The sequence below is a fragment of the Aquarana catesbeiana genome, linkage group LG13 (assembly GCF_042186555.1).
Source record: "Aquarana catesbeiana isolate 2022-GZ linkage group LG13, ASM4218655v1, whole genome shotgun sequence".
NCBI lineage: Eukaryota > Metazoa > Chordata > Amphibia > Anura > Ranidae > Aquarana > Aquarana catesbeiana.
In genome coordinates this window covers 195,647,105-195,667,927 of record NC_133336.1, presented here as the reverse complement: position 1 = coordinate 195,667,927, position 20,823 = coordinate 195,647,105, and the positions used below count along the sequence as shown (strand labels likewise).

General features: G+C 42.1%; 1 long non-coding RNA gene across 1 annotated transcript in view; it reads left to right on the top strand.

Annotated features, from left to right (window-relative positions):
* The first annotated feature begins 8,268 nt into the window (after window positions 1-8,268).
* Window positions 8,269-20,823, top strand: part of LOC141116732 (uncharacterized) — a 58,374-nt gene continuing 45,819 nt past the window's right edge. Inside the window, exon 1 of the long non-coding RNA XR_012237050.1 lies at window positions 8,269-8,437. This is a non-coding gene — a long non-coding RNA (uncharacterized lncRNA). The remainder of the gene's footprint in view (window positions 8,438-20,823) is intronic.

Sequence of the window (20,823 nt, the reverse complement as noted above, 5' to 3'; positions counted from 1 at the left end):
TGGCTAGTTCTGGCTGGAACAGGAACTGGAGCGTCCATGGGATGTGGGGCATGGGAGTAATTCCCTCAAGAAGACTGGAGGGGCCCACTGCCTCCTGATTTGAATGGGTCAACCTGGTCTGGCCATGGGCTGGGAAAACAGAGAACCTGCAGTGTCTGTGCCCCCTGGGAGTTGGTCTTAGTAACACATGGGCTTGGGAAACCCATAGTGTGAAAAGGCACAAGGTCACATCATTATGATTTTTTTCCACTGCACCTCTGTGGGCTTGGACAATTTTTGCTACCAGGCAGCAAGGCCTAGCCAGTGCGTCTCACCGATACTATTTATTTAATTTATTTTTGTTTGTGTTTCTTTTTCTCACTGGATGGAGGGTGTGGTCCTCCGGCCTACCTTGAAGTCTAGGTGGAGGATGTGTGGTCATTAACGAGCAGGGCCTTCTGATTCCTCTTGTACCAAATTGTATTGTAACTGTAATTTCTGCCTCATTTTGTTAAGCGCTGCGCGAACAGTTGGCGTTATATAAATCCTGTATAATAATAATAATAATAATTAGGTTCCTTTCTCCCATGAACCAGGAGGTCTCTCTTTGGGAGAGCCCCTCACCTAGTACTGGGTGGTCTGCTTTGGCAGACCATGAGGAGAGGGTTCGGCCAGACCTTTTGGCTTGGTGGACCAAGTTAAGCCTTGCCCCTGTCAAGAGTCTTGCTCCCCAGGGGGTCAGGGTAAGATTTTATTTTTTCGGGAGGTAAACTAGAGGCACACCCTTAAGTGCAATTTTTTGTGTGTTTTGTACTTTTTTGTACACTTAGGTGTTTGTTTTTGTGGCTATCACATTCCCAAGACAGGGCAAATGGTGAGGGCTGAGGAAAGACCTGGTGACCTACCTCGTAAAACACTCACCAAGAGAATTCTATGGAAAAGGTTCTCAAATGTCTCAGACATGGTGCCCAGAGAGCTGGCCCATAGAATTGAAGAGAATAGGATACAAATGAAAGAATTTTACACACTTTTTGACTTTCCTGATCTGCAGGCTTGTTCTGGATCAATGAGTAAAAACATTGAACCCGGAGACAGCCAGGAAACTAGCAATGAAAGAAGGTCAGCAAGGGGAACCCCTGAATTTTTCTCAGCACATGTTTCCATTAAGTGCAGTAGATGTAATGGCATTTAGACTGTTAAACCACCGTGCATCATATCATAAACAATAGCCAATTTTACTAAATAACACCATTATTAATCCTTTGTTACATCCCAGAGTTATGATCTCCTAAGGTCTCTGTAGTCAATTCCTGGCTTAATATACTTCAGTGATGACTCCATGACATTTCTGAGGGTGGAATTCTTGATGGTGGCAACAGTAAATCATGTCTGTGGAATGTGTGCTGAAACGGCTGAAATAGATATTGCTGCAAAATTACCAATTTCTCCATTGGCAGATATTTGTAGGAACAGCAAATAGCATTGAGATGCTTAGCAAAACATGTTTTAAAAAAAAAGTCCTTCGTTTTAATTTCTTTATTTGGATGGCGTTTTTTTTTTTTCTTTCTTTCTGTTAAAGAATAAATAAATGTAAATAATAATGGGATTAATGGGGGCAATTTTGTGGCACAAGAACAAGTCCAGAGTAATTGGAATGAGCTTCTATGACCCTTAGGTTCCATTTAAAGCCATTGTCCTCCTAAAACACCAAAAAGCAACCTTGAGTTCAACTGGTGGCTCTGATAAACGTTCTCAAAATAGGGAAATGTCATCAAATTCTTAAAAATTCGGGGAAATTTAATATTTTCAATTTTGCTCTTCCATAGTGATGACACATAATAAGAAGGAATTGAATAAGAACACAAAAAGCCACCTTGATGTCACATTCCCTGTTGGCTCTGTTATCCTTTCCAAAATGGCAAAATTTTACAAAATTCTTAAAAAATTTGGGAAATTAATTATATTTTTTTCTATTGATGACAAAGGAGCACAATTTGGAGACAGGGTTAGAGCGTGCCCCCCCCCCATAATAAGAAGAAACTGAACAAGAACCCAAAAAGCCACCTTGATGTCACCTTCCCTGTTGGCTTCGATAACCTTTTAAAAAAAGTCAAAATTCCATTAAATTCTTTGAAATTTTGTGAAATTAAATATTCTATTTTTTTCTTTTCTCCAGTGATGACACAGGAGCACAATTTGTAGACAGGGATAGAGTGTGCCCCCCATAATGAGAAGGAACTGAACAAGAACCCAAAAAGCCACCTTGATGTCACCTTCCCTTTTGGCTCTGATAACCTTCTCAAAATGACAACATTTTATCAAATTCTTTAAAATTTTGGAAAATTTTATATTTTACATTTTGCTCATCCCTAGTGATGACAAAGGAGCACAATTGGGAGACAGGGATAGAGTGCATTCCCCCCATAACAGGAAGGAACTGAACAAGAACCTTCGTGCCACCATCACCAGGTATTATGTTCCGGAAATCTGCAAATTTACTAATATTGAAAAAAAATTTTGAAATGGTACTTACATGTTAAGGCTTATATAAGATTTTAGTGATAGGTTTACATATACTTTGAGGACAGGGGTTCCTAAAACAAGGGATAGTGACCTGACATGGAAGACATGGAGGGAACCGATAAAGGAAGGAGCTAAAGTTGGCCATACTCTGTGCATATTTTGGCTGGTTCCCGAAGATGACCAGCTTAAGTCTTTAAGCAGCATAGAACAATGATCCTAGGTTCCTGTTAACAAACAAAAGCAATATTATGGGGTCACCATTCAATCATCCATCTTGTACTTAATATCTTTCAGAACATCCAAGGGCAGGGTTCCTAAAATGTAGGTCTAATCTCCATCCAACAGCTTGGCTATCATCATAGACAGAATTATAGATGTGAAGTGAAGTTTCACAACGTGGTCTTAATTGGTTCGGCATGTTGCATTGTTCCCCAGGAATAATTTAAAATGTCTTTTCCATTCTTACCAGAAGTAAAAAAAGGATGGGGGGAATAAAATAGAAAATATCTCTCGCATAATCTTATCTCATTAAGAACTTGGCTTTGCAGCAAATGGAGCAAATAAGAAACAGCTCTTCGAGATGAAATGTAATCATAGCGAGATTGCGGATTGTATAAACACAGACAACACCATGTAGAAAAGGAATGTATGAGTTTTTTTCCAAAGTAACTGTTTAGGGCTGGGAAGAGTTTTACAAAACATGCAAAACTTTTGATGTTACTAGTCATTAGAGACTGGATAGGCTGCATCCACAGGGATGTCAACAGTCTCTACTGAATGGATAGGCTTCACTCTCGGTGACGTCACTGGTCTGTAGAGAATGGATAGGCTTCAGTCTCAGTGATGTCACCAATCTCTAGTGAATGGTTAGACTGTATTCTCAGTGATGTCACTGGTTTCTAGTGAATGGATAGGCTGCATTCTCAGCAATGTCACCAGTCTCAACTGAATTTATAGGCTTTATGCTCAGTGGTGTCACCATTCTCTAATGTGTGGATAGGCTTTTATTCTTAGTGATGTTATCGGTCTCTACTGAATGGATAGGTTACATTCTCAGTGATGTCACAGGTCTCTAGTGAATGGATAGGCTAAATTCTCAGTGATGTCCCCATTCCCTAGTAAATGGATCGGCTGCATTCTCAGTAATTTCCATGGTCTCTACAGAATGGATATGCTGTATTCTCAGTGATGTCATCAGTCTCTACTAAATGGATAGGCTGCATTCTCAGTGCTGTCACCGGTCTCTAGTGAATGGGTAGGCTACATCCTCAGTGATGTCACTGGTCTTTAGTCAGTGGATAAGCTGCATTCTCAGTGATGTCACTGGTCTCTACTGAATGGATAGACAGCATTCTCAGTGATGTCACCGGTTTCTAGTGAATGGGTACGCTACATTCTCAGTAATGTCACTGGTCTCTAGTGATTTGATAGTCTGCATTCTCAGGGATGTCTCCAGTCTCTAGTGAATGGATAGGATGCATCCTCGGTGATGTCACTGGTCTTTAGTCAATGGATAAGCTGCATTCTTGGTATTGTCACTGGTCTCTATCGAAGAGGTATGCTTTATTCTCAGTGATGTCACCAATCTCTGGTGAGTGGATAGGTTGCATTCTCAGTGAGGTCACTGGTCTCTAGTGAATGAATAAGCTTCTTTCCCAGAGATATCCCTGGTCTCTACAAAATTGACAGGATTCCCAGTAATGTCCCTTGTCTCTAGTGAATGGATAGTCTGAATTTTCAGCGATGTCATTGGTCTCTAGTAAATGGATAAGCTGCATTCCCGGTGATGTCCCCATTCCCTACAAATGGATAGGCTGGATTCTCAGTAATTTCCCTGGTCTCTACTGAATGGATAGGCTACATTCTCAGTGATGTCACCAGTCTCTAGTGAATGGATAGGCTGCATCCTCAGTGATGTCACCAGTTTTCAGTGAATAAATAGGCTGCAGGCTGCATTCTCAGCAATGTCACTTTTCTCTAGAAAATGGATAGACTGCATTCCCTGTGATGTCCCTGTTCATCTCTAAACATCTATGACAGGGATCCTCAAACTACTGCCCTCCAGCTGTTACGGAACTACACATCCCATGAGGCATTGTAAAACACTGACATTCACAGACATGACTTGGCATGATGGGAATTGTAGTTCCTGAATAACTGGAGGGCCATAGTTTGAAGACCCCTGATCTATGACATCACACAGCCCAGGAGGCTTTGAGGTATTCTCCTGTGCATGGGCCAGGCTGCGTCGTATGGGGGTGTACTTTCTCTTACTGGTACCTGCAGCCATCCTCCTAATAATGTGCCACAGCACATGCACATCATCAGGAGGACAATTGCAAGAGCCCAGAAGATACTCTGCACCCCAGATGGTGCATGTGCACTGCTGTGGCACATTACCAGGGGCTGGCTGCAGGTACCAGTAAGAGACAGTGCAATCCCAATGATGCACACTGGCCCATGCACAGTAGAATAACCTGTGGCCTCCTGGAATATGGGATATAGTTATCCCAGGAGGCTTCAGGCAATAGAAACGTCCTTCTAACCTTGGCAAAAATTTAGGAAGTGGGGAGCGAATTCCCCCCAAAAGGTAACATAAAAAATAAAAAAGCAATTTTCTATTTCGAGAGATGAGGGGGGAAAGGGTGGGATGGGGGAAGGGGGTCCACCTTAAGGTAAGCACTTCATGATAACTCAAAATACTCTGTGATTTCCCTTTAAGGGGGCAATATAAAAATGTTGCATATGTTTGTTGTATGTTCTTTTCCATGTGTGATCCATCTGGAGTGCAGTGGAGCTGAACGATCTCACACACACACAGCAGCACAGTCCTCTGATGAAGACCCGAAAACGAGGGTGCTCTGCGTTTTGTTGTAATTCATTTTTTTCCAGTAGAAGGGGTTATTTTTGTGTTTCATTACACAGATGTAAATTCCTTGTGGCCTGTTAACATGTTGCTGCTTTATTGTATGGTTTGCCTCATAAACCAGAGAACTTTGAAGGTTTTTCCACCCTCTTACGGAATGCCCAAAGCATGTGTCTGCAAGGAAAGGAATTTTCTTAACTCAAACCAGTTGATGTCTCGCTTGGTGTGTGGAATACAGCTGGGTGCTAGAGCGCCGGCAATCCCTCCGATTAGTGTAACAAGCTCACAACCCGACACCAAATACTGCAGGAACACCATAAGGTTGTAACAAGGGAAAATACCAAATTGTAATATTAAAGTGGACATTAGCATGAATAATTGAGTGACATGTCACCATGGTTGGGGTAGGTGTGATAGCGCTGGACCAACTTAAGTGAGTTGTTGGTACTTAAAGGTTTTACCCAGAATCAGACTTCCTTCAAAATGTCTGACAGACAGTGAAAGAGCAGACTAGGCCTTGTTTCGGTCTTGGGCTGTTGCCTCTCTGATAGTCTTAAAAGAGGACATGATGCTTAAGAAGTTTAAATCAACATCATTACTGATCAAGAGAAGGCAGCACATCAATTCTGATCAAGAGAAGGTCTTTCTCCCAAAATGCATTGGATTATCATTAACTTGATCAAGAGAAGTCAACGCGTTTCTGGGAATTGCCTCCCCGTTCCTCAGGGCTGGAGTTATGGATGCAGTTAGACTGTCGGTGAGGTTCAGTTAGGAAACTTATACTGATGCTGGACGTAGGCTGTCAGATTGGATGCCTTGTAAATTGTTAGCAGATGTTGGCACCAACTTTTTTGAGGTCCTAACGTCTGCCGACAGTTTACTTCGTCCACAACTCCAGCCCTTTGGAAGGGGGAAGCATTTCATAACTTCAGACCTGAGGGGGGAGGCATTTCCCCACAAATGCTTTGGTTCTCCTAATCAGTAAAGGCTGGGACCTAAAGTGCCATTAACTTGATCAAGAGAAGGCAAAGTGTTTCAGGGAAATGTCTCCTCCATTCCTCAGGGCTGGAGTTGCGGATGCAGTTAGACTAGCGGTGAGATTCAATTAGGAAACCTATAATGATTCTGGATCTGAGATGTCAGATTGAATGACTTGTAGACTGTTGGCAGATGTTGGTGCGAACATTTTTGAGATCCCAACATTGGTCGACAGTTTACACCATCCACAACTCCAGTCCTTTGGAAGGGGGAAGCATTTCATAACTTCAGCCCTGAGGAATGGGGGAGGGGCATTTCCCACCAAATGCTTTGGCTCTCTTGATCAATAAAGACTGGGACTTAAACTTCTTAAGTGTCATTAACTTGATCAAGAGAAGGCAACGCGTTTCAGGGAAATGCCTCCTCGTTCCTCAGGGCTTGAGTTGCGGATGCAATTAGACTAGCGGTGAGGTTCAGTTAGGAAACCTATAATGATGCTGGATCTGAGATGTCAGATTGGATACCTTTTAAACTATTGGCAGATGTTGGCACCAAATTTGTTCAGGCCCCAACATCTGTCAACAGTTTACATCACCGACAACTCCAGCCCCTTTGGAAGGGGAAGCATTTCATAACTTCAGCGGAGGAGGGGGTAGGCATTTCCGCTCCAAATGCTTTGGTTCTCTTGATCAATAAAGACTAGGACCTAAACTTTCTAAATGTCATTAACTTGATCAAGAGAAGGCAATGCGTTTCAGGGAAATGCCTCCCCATTCCTCAGGGCTGGAGCTGTGGATGCAATTGGAGTGTTGGTGAGATTCAATTAGGAAACTTATCATGATGCTGGATCTGAGCTGTCAGATTATATGCCTTGTAAACTTTTGGCAGATGGTGGCACCAGCATTTTTGAGGCCCCAACATCGGTCGACAGTTTACACTGTCCCCAACTCCAGCCCTTTGAAAGAGGGAAGCATTTGGAACTCCAGCCCTTAGGAACGGGGAATCATTTCTCTCCTAATTCTTTGGCTTCTCTTGATCAATAAAGACTGGGACTTAAACTTTTTAAGTGTTATAAACCTTTGTACCGGGCACTGTTCAACACTCACTCCAAAGCTGACATATTACTGTATACAACAGCAGTATTATTGTTTGAAAAGCTCTGTCTTTTACCACTAAAATGCATTTGAGCGACTTCGCCTAGGCTGAGGTGATGCCATCAGTCTACTGCAGGCAGCAGAAAGCATTTCTCAAGTCTCCTCTCCCCATGTGATCACTCTTATGCCGCGTAACACACGGTCGGATTTTCCGATGGGAAACGTTCGATGGGATCTTGTTGTCGGAAATTGTGTAGGCTCCATTGGACATTTTGCATTGGAATTTCTGACAAACAAAACTTGAGATCTGGATCTCAAATTTTCCAACAACAAAATTCGTTGTTGGAAATTCCGATCGTGTGTACACAATTCCTACGCACAAAATTCCACGCATGCTCGGAATCAAGCAGAAGAGCCGCATTGGCTATTGAACTTCATATTTCTTGGCTCGTCGTACGTGTTCTTGACATTCGGAATCTCCAACAAGATTTGTGTGACCGTGTGTATGCAAGACAAGTTTGAGCCAACATCCGTCGGAAAAAAAACATGGATTTTGTTGTCGGAATGTGCGATCGTGTGTACGCGGCATAACTGTACATTGTAACTTTGTAGCAAGTCACAAGGCAAGCACAACATCACACCAGAACCTTTGCCAGCTACCCAGATCATGCGAGGAGCCTGTGGGATGCAGTAGAACTGCCAGGACTACATACTTATGATGAGCATGACTCCCACTTATATCTTGTAAGTGTTTTTAATCTTGTGCAATAAATGATATTGTTTTAATACTACACTTAGAGGCGCCTCCCCCCTTTGTTTCTTTTACAAGGTGAGAGGCCACAGCAGATGCTGATCTGTGTCATTTGTGAACACTACCAAAAACCCTACAACAACAGGAATTTCATGATTATCATCTCAGTCCAGGAAGTAGATGGTGACCCTGGATGATGCCAAGACTGGATGAAACCCTGAACCACCACAGCCAAAAGCAAAAGAGGTATGGATTTTCGGAACCTCCGTGACATTTAAATTTCACAAAAGCTTTTGTGTCTCGTCTTGTTACTGATGGCTTGTATATTGCGTTTGGACCTCATCCAGTTTTATATAGTCTAAGATTATCTCTTTTCTCAAACTTCCTGGATATTATTACTGAGCGAAAAAGCAGCAAGCTGAAATTTGTATTTCAACTGGCTTTAAAACTTAGGGAGCTTTAGAGATTATTGCAAGTAAAGGGACCTTTACAAGGACAATTGTCAACAACTATTGAGCTAGTAAACCTTTTCTATAGTCTATTATGGCTCTAAGTGGGTCTGGTATGATCTATGAGTTATGGATCTGCAATCTTTAAATGTGTTGTAGGTCAGGGCAGAACAGTGGCTTAGTTTTTACTTCTACTTTGCAGCACTGAAGTCCTTGGTTTAAATACTGACCAGGACACTACCTGCATGGAGTTTACATATTTTTCCTGTCATGGGTTTCCTCCCACATTCCAGAAAACATACTGGTAGGTTAGTTGGCTCAATTGAGTGTGCCCAAGATGACTGCCTCACTCCAGAGTGAAAAGTGCTATAGAAATACTAATTAACTTTTTCTAGGGCTGTAACTGTTAAAAAAAAAAAAAACAGACATCATAACACTCCATAAAAATAAGGAAAGGGTTTCCGCGCTCACGGACCTAGAGGCTTGCAGCCTCCCCTTGCACTTACCCCCGAAGGGGTGAGTTGAATAGTGGAAGGGATTGATTAGGGGTGGATGGCGCTACCTTATCTGGGTATCTTGACTTATAATTTAATGAACCTCAAAAGGAACCAGGTACTAGTATAATAATAATAAATGCACCCCTTTATCCCTCATTAGGTAGTGGATCTAGAAGTCCCCTGTTACCTGAGTGGACTGTGCTAGCAAATCAGTCTCATATCTATATACAGGTGTACACCATGTGATTAATCAGCACAAATTAATTAAGTGACAATTGATAAAAAAATCACTAGTGGCAACCAAACAAACCAAAAATAAAGTTAAAGTTAAATAAAATACCACGGTACGAACTTATATTAATCCCCAAATGTGTCCAAATGTGCTTATAAGCAAAAATGTGAATATGAATAGTCCCAACATTAGACATATAGTGCAGGATTGCTCATTAGATAATATAGAACTGATGGAAAAATAATGGAAATTAGTGAACAACTTAGTGGAAAAAAAAAATTTTTTTGATAAAAAAATATATAGTGTAAAAAGTGAAATAAAGTCCAATAGCAGGAAGTAAAAACGTCTGTAATCGGTGACTTTCGTGAAACCAGCTGATCAAATCCAGTGACTTGCGGTGCTCCCCCTCAAAGATCCCCACTCACCAGCTCCCTGCACCCCTGCAGGGGTAGTAGGCATGTAATAGTAGGCAGCAATAAGATGTATATGGGTCATCAGGGTCCACCGCTCCAGCTGTAAGGTATCCTTCAGTGTATCCTCATAGAGAAGAAACAGGGCTCCATAGTGTGATACTTTTTTAAAAATTTTTTTTATTTATCACAACAGTACAAAAATAAAAATAAACCAGGTGAATAAAAAGTTCAAAAACCAAGCCAAACAGTCACACAGCGTGTAAGCTGTTTCGTATGGAGAGTGCAGGCCGTCTAGAACCGTCAGCTGCGCGGCGTGCGCCTCAGCTGCGTTCCACACTCTCCTACTTCCGCGTGTGACGTCAGTGCGTAGCTCCGCCTTACGCGTTTCATCATCGACGTTATCAAAGGCGCAGCTAGCGTACCTCGTCCTATGTTATTTAAAGACAAGCAGTGTATGTGTTCCTCCCACTCTCCTCCCCTGGGTGTACTCATAGTCTCATGTCGCCTCCCAGAGCAAATCATTGTAGGGCGGAGAGGAGATCCAATTGCCATATATGGGAGCCTGAACTTATATCTCCGCTTGTCATTAAAAAAGCAGACTTAACAGCATGATCCTTAACAGCATAGATAGTAATGTGCTCAATTGACCTCTCAGAATGACTAAACGATACCAACTCCTGCTCCAAGCTATTTATATGCAGAGATAAGAGGGGGAATAAGATGAACCATACGTTGGGTAAACCTAGTGGTAGCCCGATATATTACCACTCTATCCATAGTGTTGATGACATGATAATCCCTAGCCTTACGGGATATCAAAATTAAAGAGTGTTCCAGCCCCCCACTACTAGCCCCTTAGGGGATTATATTCATCAATTATTACTGCATAAGCTGGATTAAGGAATAGGTATCGGCATAGTAAAAACAAAACATATACATGTATAAAAATAATTTAATCAATAAAATTAAAATTAAAAATTAATTAAAAATGAATTAATAAAATTATATATATAAACATTAGAAATAATTAAGAATTAGGATTTTTTTAAAAAGGAAGCAATATAACACATAGTGGACCCCTGTGTTCATATGATGGAATAGTATACGTGCTCATGCATGATGATGTTATATATTCTGGCAAACCACCCATCAGTAGCCCCTCAAGTGTATGTACACCCCCTCATGACCCCTCTCAGGGTCAATACCACATATGGGGGCTCCACATGTATACCCCTGACCATAGGTACCCATGTCAGACAAAATACCTTGGGGGCCTGTGTACCCCCAGGCTGTATGGTATAGGGAAAAAGCCCCACATAAAAGGTCTTAGGTATGTCCTACATAGAACAGGGGGGCCTGATGGGGCACCTGAGGGGTGCCACTACCAGAATCAATATTAATTTTAGGATCAATATTAATTGATCCCCCCAAAGGGCTTTTCATATGGTAAAAACAGGTCCATAGCTAAGGGTTAGCTATAAAACAGTTCAGATCTATATCCAGATTTAACCCCCTCGGGGCCAGGGATTGTAAGCGGTAGATCCATTCGGTTTCATTTTGGGAGATCAGAGTGAGTTTGTTGTTTCCTCTCCAATGATCTTCCACATGATCTATACCATAAAACACAAGCCCTGTGGGGTCTCTCTGGTGCACCTCATCAAAATGTCTAGACAAGTGGTGTTTAGGGAACCCCTTCTTTATATTATTAATATGTTCCCTAATTCTGACTGCCAGGGGGCGGGTGGTTCTGCCCACGTATTGAAGGTGACAGGGACATTCTATAATGTACGTGACGTAAGTACTCTGGCATGTGATTAGTTTCCTGATTTTGTATTGTTTGTGGTCAACTGTAGATTTGAATGTTTCTCTCTTCCTGGGTTGTGGTTTGCTGACCCTACATGCTAGGCACCTACGGCATTTATAGAACCCTTTTAGGCCTGTGCTAATTTTTACTTGCTTCGGGGGGTCTACAGCATTATGTACTAGAAAATTACGAAGATTAGGTGCTCTCCTGTAGACAAATTTGGGTTTTCTAGGGAGAATTTTTGATAGAACTCTATCCTCTGAACAAGAAGGACTACCAGGATGAGATGGAGAATCTACTAAAGGTAGAGAACACCTACCAGAGATTAAGGAGCAATCCTAAGAAAAAGTACCAAAGGAAACTGAAGACCTTCATTGATAAGGGGAAGAAACTAGGGATACTAAATCTAAAAGAGGCTGAATATCTGTTCTCAAGGTCCACCAAGACTCCAGTCATGTACTACACACCAAAAATACATAAAAGATTGCATAAGCCACCAGGCAGGCCCATAATAAGTGGGATCAATTCCATATTCTCGAGGTTAGGGGAATACCTGGACAAATACCTTAAACCAATAGTCCAAAAAGGGAAATCCTACCTACGGGATAGCCAACAGCTCATTCAGGAACTGCAGGAAATTCAAGTTGGAGGGAATTGGGTCCTAGCAACCATAGACGTTAACTCACTGTACACCAGCATTGTACAGAAAGACGGGCTGGCTGGAGTAGAGAAGGCGCTGCATGAAAAAACAGGGATGAAGCAGCAGCAGATTAACTACATCCTGGAGGGGCTGAAGATGGCAATGGAATGTATCTATTTTTGGTACAGTAACAACTACTATGTACAAACTAAAGGTGTAGCCATGGGGGCACGTTATGCCCCCAGTGTAGCAAACCTCTTCTTGGATATGTGGGAGGAGGAGTGCATTTACAACCAGCAAATCCCCCAAATCAAGCTGTACAGGCGCTACATTGATGACTTGATCATCCTATGGGACGGAACACCGGATACATTTGAGGAATTCCTTCGACAATTGAACATTAACAAATATGGAATCACCTTTACAGGAAAATGGAACCTTGAGAAGATTGAGTATCTTGATTTAGAAATCTTTAAGACAGGTACATCTCTGTGTACCTGCACCTTTTTTAAAGAAACGGACCGCAATGGGTATATACCCAATTCCAGCTGCCACCACCCGAGGTGGAAGGGAAATATCCCGAAGGGCCAACTAATGCGGCTCCGCAGGAACTGTGACTTACTTGCGGATTTTGATAAACAAGCAGATGTGCTTATCCAGAGGTTCCAAGAAAAAGGATATGCAGCCAACACTCTATCAAAACTGAAATCGGATATTATGAAGATAGACAGAAAGACCCTGTTTAAAAGTACAAGGAAGAAGAAAAACGAACAAGGAGAGATTCTGTTCATCACAGGGTACAATAATCAATACAAGGACGTTGAACGGATTATCCACAGGTATTGGCCTATCCTACAAGAGGATAGAGTTCTATCAAAAATTCTCCCTAGAAAACCCAAATTTGTCTACAGGAGAGCACCTAATCTTCGTAATTTTCTAGTACATAATGCTGTAGACCCCCCGAAGCAAGTAAAAATTAGCACAGGCCTAAAAGGGTTCTATAAATGCCGTAGGTGCCTAGCATGTAGGGTCAGCAAACCACAACCCAGGAAGAGAGAAACATTCAAATCTACAGTTGACCACAAACAATACAAAATCAGGAAACTAATCACATGCCAGAGTACTTACGTCACGTACATTATAGAATGTCCCTGTCACCTTCAATACGTGGGCAGAACCACCCGCCCCCTGGCAGTCAGAATTAGGGAACATATTAATAATATAAAGAAGGGGTTCCCTAAACACCACTTGTCTAGACATTTTGATGAGGTGCACCAGAGAGACCCCACAGGGCTTGTGTTTTATGGTATAGATCATGTGGAAGATCATTGGAGAGGAAACAACAGACTCACTCTGATCTCCCAAAATGAAACCGAATGGATCTACCGCTTACAATCCCTGGCCCCGAGGGGGTTAAATCTGGATATAGATCTGAACTGTTTTATAGCTAACCCTTAGCTATGGACCTGTTTTTACCACATGAAAAGCCCTTTGGGGGGATCAATTAATATTGATCCTAAAATTAATATTGATTCTGGTAGTGGCACCCCTCAGGTGCCCCATCAGGCCCCCCTGTTCTATGTAGGACATACCTAAGACCTTTTATGTGGGGCTTTTTCCCTATACCATACAGCCTGGGGGTACACAGACCCCCAAGGTATTTTGTCTGACATGGGTACCTATGGTCAGGGGTATACATGTGGAGCCCCCATATGTGGTATTGACCCTGAGAGGGGTCATGAGGGGGTGTACATACACTTGAGGGGCTACTGATGGGTGGTTTGCCAGAATATATAACATCATCATGCATGAGCACGTATACTATTCCATCATATGAACACAGGGGTCCACTATGTGTTATATTGCTTCCTTTTTAAAAAAATCCTAATTCTTAATTATTTCTAATGTTTATATATATAATTTTATTAATTCATTTTTAATTAATTTTTAATTTTAATTTTATTGATTAAATTATTTTTATACATGTATATGTTTTGTTTTTACTATGCCGATACCTATTCCTTAATCCAGCTTATGCAGTAATAATTGATGAATATAATCCCCTAGGGGGCTAGTAGTGGGGGGCTGGAACACTCTTTAATTTTGATATCCCGTAAGGCTAGGGATTATCATGTCATCAACACTATGGATAGAGTGGTAATATATCGGGCTACCACTAGGTTTACCCAACGTATGGTTCATCTTATTCCCCCTCTTATCTCTGCATATAAATAGCTTGGAGCAGGAGTTGGTATCGTTTAGTCATTCTGAGAGGTCAATTGAGCACATTACTATCTATGCTGTTAAGGATCATGCTGTTAAGTCTGCTTTTTTAATGACAAGCGGAGATATAAGTTCAGGCTCCCATATATGGCAATTGGATCTCCTCTCCGCCCTACAATGATTTGCTCTGGGAGGCGACATGAGACTATGAGTACACCCAGGGGAGGAGAGTGGGAGGAACACATACACTGCTTGTCTTTAAATAACATAGGACGAGGTACGCTAGCTGCGCCTTTGATAACGTCGATGACGAAACGCGTAAGGCGGAGCTACGCACTGACGTCACACGCGGAAGTAGGAGAGTGTGGAACGCAGCTGAGGCGCACGCCGCTCAGCTGACGGTTCTAGACGGCCTGCACTCTCCATACGAAACAGCTTACATGCTGTGTGACTGTTTGGCTTGGTTTTTGAACTTTTTATTCACCTGGTTTATTTTTATTTTTGTACTGTTGTGATAAATAAAAATTTTTTTAAAAAAAAGTATCACACTATGGAGCCCTGTTTCTTCTCTATGAGGATACACTGAAGGATACCTTACAGCTGGAGCGGTGGACCCTGATGACCCATATACATCTTATTGCTGCCTACTATTACATGCCTACTACCCCTGCAGGGGTGCAGGGAGCTGGTGAGTGGGGATCTTTGAGGGGGAGCACCGCAAGTCACTGGATTTGATCAGCTGGTTTCACGAAAGTCACCGATTACAGACGTTTTTACTTCCTGCTATTGGACTTTATTTCACTTTTTACACTATATATTTTTTTATCAAAAAAAATTTTTTTCCACTAAGTTGTTCACTAATTTCCATTATTTTTCCATCAGTTCTATATTATCTAATGAGCAATCCTGCACTATATGTCTAATGTTGGGACTATTCATATTCACATTTTTGCTTATAAGCACATTTGGACACATTTGGGGATTAATATAAGTTCGTACCGTGGTATTTTATTTAACTTTAACTTTATTTTTGGTTTGTTTGGTTGCCACTAGTGATTTTTTTATCAATTGTCACTTAATTAATTTGTGTTGATTAATCACATGGTGTACACCTGTATATAGGTATGAGACTGATTTGCTAGCACAGTCCACTCAGGTAACGGGGGACATCTAGATCCACTACCTAATGAGGGATAAAGGGGTGCATTTATTATTATTATACTAGTACCTGGTTCCTTTTGAGGTTCATTAAATTATAAGTCAAGATACCCAGATAAGGTAGCGCCATCCACCCCTAATCAATCCCTTCCATCATAACACTCCAGGCAAACCTGAATGATGCCCCTTTTGAACAAGATACGCCATTGTGTCATGTTATTATTTTGAAAAAAAATGTGGTGCTTTACAAGTATACACCATCAATGAAGCATAATTCCTGCCACTGACACCGACAATCGGGCACTATTCCTTCCACTTACACAAGCAATGGGGCACTATTCCTTCCACTGACACCAAATATTGGGGCACTATTCCTTCCACTGACACCAACAATGGGGCACTATTCCTTCCACTGACACCAAATATTGGGGTACTATTCCTTCCACTGACACCAACAACGAGGGACTATTCATCCCACTGACACCAACTATTTCTCCCCAAAGACCATACCAAAGTTCAAGCATTGGTTTCTCCGACTGGGCCCAGTCTGGCTCTCCTAAAAGTCTGAAGGACAGTAAACTGGCCCTTTCTTTAGAAAGTTTGGAGACCCCCTGTATAGACCAACAAACATGAGAAAGGAGAGATGGTTTTATGTTTATTGAACTGTAGTGGGTCTTCTGCACTCTATCCCCCTGAAATATTCTTGCAGAATGTTGCTACAAATGTGCATAGGGGCGAGTTACATAGTTACATAGTAGGTGAGGTTGAAAAAAGACACAAGTCCATCAAGTCCAACCTATGTGTGATTATGTGTCAGTATTACATTATACATCCTTGTATGTTGCGGTCATTCAGGTGCTTATCTAATAGTTTCTTGAAACTATCGATGCTCCCCGCTGAGACCACCGCCTGTGGAAGGGAATTCCATATCCTTGCCGCTCTTACAGTAAAGAACCCTCTATGTAGTTTAAGGTTAAACCTCTTTTCTTCTAATTTTAATGAGTGGCCATGAGTCTTATTAAATGTCAGTAGAAGAAAAGAACCCTCTATGTAGTTTAAGGTTAAACCTCTTTTCTTCTAATTTTAATGAGTGGCCATGAGTCTTATTAAATGTCAGTAGAAGAAAAGAAAATAATAAAAATAATTATCACAAAAGGTTTAAGTGTATGTAAAGCCCAAACCTTTTTGTTTTATTTTTGGTTTAGATGGATAGTTTTGAATTAGAATGATGGGGAGGATTAGAACTCTTACAAGACCTGTAGCGTAACCCCAAAGGAGCCGTTGGTGAATTTTGGTTCTATTCCACTTTAGCGTGCACACAGACAGGCACACGGCATTTCCTGCACTCTTCCACTGGTTCCAAAGAACAGTCTAGGGGTTTCTTTTTTTGGAACAATGAACTTGGATAGGGAGAGGGAGCATGGGATAACCCATTAAACTGTAGAACAACGTGAGAACGCCTTACTTCTGGCTGTGCTGCACAAAATTAAATGTCCCTCAGAATCTCTTATGCTGTTGGTGACCTGTACTCCTCCCAGAGTTAAAAGCTACACACAGTCACTATTCTTCAGCACTGGGGTCATGTACCCACTTAGCCACAGAATCATCAGTTGCCTCCTGCCAATATCCACCAGGCTCTCCCTAGTGAGGTGGATGTGGACTCACACCACCATAGGACAGCTGGACTCTTTCCCACCAACTAACTCCTTTCTTTCTCCAGTGAGCTTCTCCAGACTCAACTTGATCCCTGGACTTGAACTTGAGAATAAGCCCCACTACTAAGTCTAACTGGGACTTAGATGTCTTCACAAAGGTTTCTCTAGCACTCCTGCACCAGGGGTCTCCTCCAGGAGGACTGGAGCCAGGATCACTGCCCCCTGTCTCAGGCCTCAGACTATTCATTGGCTCTCCAACCACCTACTGGGCACACATCCCCAGGGATTGTCTGGCATCCCATAAATAGTCAGGCTACCTACTCTATTCTTCCTCCCGTTATATTTCTAGAGTCCTGTAGAATACAGGGAGAAGTAAACAGAGCAGGAGCCTGGGGGACACTGAGTAGCTCTAACCAATCAACCCCCTGCTCCACTGATTACAGAGGAGCTACCTAAATTTACCTAACAGCCTAAACTACACTAGGATTTCTTTTTGTGTATTTCTTTTTGTGTTCCTGTTGGGAGTTTCATTGTCTGGATTTGTTCTTGCGACTATGGTTCAAGAAATCCAAAATGTTGCAATTGTCTCCAGAACAAGAAGAGAGGTTAAAGCTTTCTGTAGAGACATCTGTTCCAATAGCAATTGTCTTAGAAGGGATTCTGCTCACTTTGTGGAAATTTCCTCGTATGCTCTCTTTCATCTCCAGGACTGGAAGTAAAGGGAGATCCCCCCACCCCAATGAGATACAGGCCCCAAACATAAAGCACTACATTTTTCTCCTTCCCTCTTCTGTCCAAATCTAAAAGGTTTTGGCTATTTAAACACCTTAAAACTGAGGCTTCTCTAATTCTGCTGCCGTGGACACTGGCCCTGTTATGGTAAACACAGTCCCGGACTTTTCTACATCTATACCAAGTCTACATGACTAATTTCATTATTGGAACCTATAGGCCAGCCTCTTCCAACTTAGGGGTTTCTTAAGCAATTAGCAGATTGATTTCCTTCTGGAGGGTGCCTGCATAGTTTCAGCATGGGCTTCACTCAATAGAGACAGTGGCATAGAACCTCTCCTCTCCTCTTTACTTATATCAAGTTAGTAGGAATATAATAGAAGAAAAGAAGCCACCAGCCACCTTTTTAGATCTTTGTAGATCAGGGCTTCTCAGCCATGGAACCTTAGGGTTTCTCCAGAGGTTGTTAGGAGTTTCATGAGCAATGAGAGATACCATCAATCTTTTTAGCTATCTGTAGAGGGGTCATTCTTCCCAATGACCACAAGTGTAAGGAGCATTCTTCCCACTGACTATCACACTAATATATTGTGACTTGTAGATATAGTAATTTCTACTAGGGATTCTCAGAGACCAGAAAGTTATTTCAATGGTTCCTTTGTGTTGAAAAGGTTAAGAAAGGCTGCAGATGGTTTATTCACATTGCGTCAGATGGGTCAGGTATTTGATCCAAGTTTTGGGGCCTCACAGAGTCCCTTCCTCAAGGTGAGACAGTGACCACCCCCATGTCCCTTGAGGAAGGGACCCTGAGAGGATCCGAAAAGTTGGCTATATGTGACGCATTGTGAATAAAACATAATTATTTTGGATTTACAAAGTGGGTGTTGGTGAATTTTTTCCTGCTATTGTGGTATCGCTTGGCACCATCCGTTATTCCTACAAGCACCATCAAGTTACACTGGTATGGAGTGCAGGCCAGAACTGTATTACTTTATGTTTAGTAGAGGCAACACAAAGAAGTTGAACCTTTCTGCTCTGTCCACCAATCAGATATTTGCCATGCGTTATAAAACCCATCCGTCTTGAACCTATACCAGTCAATATGAGAAACACATGCTGAACACCCATGATGCTCTTCGAGGATGCAAAGTCAGGTCACAGACAATATTAATATTCTTGTAAGCAATTAATGAATCTGAGGAGAAGCATTAGTTGCTTCCACTGACACGAGCTGTAAATTCAAACCGCAGTAATGTTTTACAGTCCTCGAGGAACAAAGCCTTTGCCTGCAGGCTGGATTAGAGAAACAAGAGAGATCTGGGAATTAAAAAATATGAGTCACAGCCGACAGTAATTCCCAAACCATGGGCCTCATCTATAAAAGCGAGTAAAAAGGGCAATGGAGCCTTTTGCTATAGCCACTCTTAGGGTTTTGACTAACTGACTTGGCTAATGTCTTACAGTTCATTTTTTTATAAAGCAGCCACAGCCTAGTAGAAAAGTTTGTGCCCTGCCAGCAGCATCAGCAGCAGAGTGGGACCATTGTTTTCTGTGGGGAAGCAGAAGTTAGTTACCAAAGGTCTGACACCCCCCCAACTGAGTCGGACCAATAGCTCTGCAATCAGGTCATGTTCTCTACTAGATGAAGAGCCATGGCTCTAAATCAGCTAAGGGTGGGATAGACCTGTGCAGAGAGACCACTGCTTCCCCACTGCTGGGAGGAGACAGGCTTTTCTATTCAGAGTATGGCTGATAAAGAAAACAGACTGTAAGGCTTGTTTACACAGGCATCCGGGGGGTAGTAAAAGCAGGTGGTTAAGCTACAGTTTTATCTACCCTGACCCCCCCCCAAAGAAGGACATGCAACTGCTAATAGCTGTAAACATGCTATGGCTGTATTGCTTTGCTTCACAGGCATTGCAAAAATTAAACCGATGGTCAAATTTGGTGGGCAGTACTGCCACCAAACGTGGTCCATTTAAATGTATGAGGCCACTAATGCCCTGTCCTCTCTGAGGAGATTTACCTCCTACTTTTTATTTGGTCATTGGAACAGGAACCAATGGGATAACCTCCAATAGTTTCACAGAAAGTAATAAAAACACATTTTCAGTAGATTGGCAAAGAAGTGGAACCTCTGTGAAGTTTTTATTGTTCTCCCTGTTGGGAAGACTCTAACCCTTCCCCACCATACTTTAAACCAGTGATCTCCAAATCCGTGGGCTAGATGTGACCTTTTGCTCCGGTCCGCAGGGTACTGTTCCTCCCGCTGATATGAGGTCATATTCTTCCTACTGATATACAAGGAACCATTCCCTCCACTGAGACCAACAGTGGGGCACTAATCCTCCTGCTGACACCGGTGATGGTGCATTATTCAGTCCATTGTCACCAAAAATGGGGCACTAGTCCTTTGATTACCAGCAAATATGGGGCACTAGTTCTTCCATTGACAGCAAATATGGGGCACTGTTCCTCCCACTGATACCAATGTTGGGGCACTATTCCTTCTCCTACTGACCATAGGAGCTGTGTCATTTTTTTACTCCCACTGACCACAATGAAGCCTCCCTAAAGTCTGAAGAACAGCAAACTGGCCCTTTGTTTATAAGGTTTGGAGATGACTGCTTTAAATTAAAAAAAGGTTTTGACTGGACCTGGACTTTAATTAGGGAGACTGGTTACGCTTGATTGGCTGGTATTTCACCATGGCCAGTATTATAAGGTCTTGTTGCTTGGCAATTGGCTGTACTCAGAGCCATCATATGGGGCAGGGAAGGAGTAAAACCTCTGTGAAATTCTTATTGCTCTCTGTTTTCCTTTCTGAAA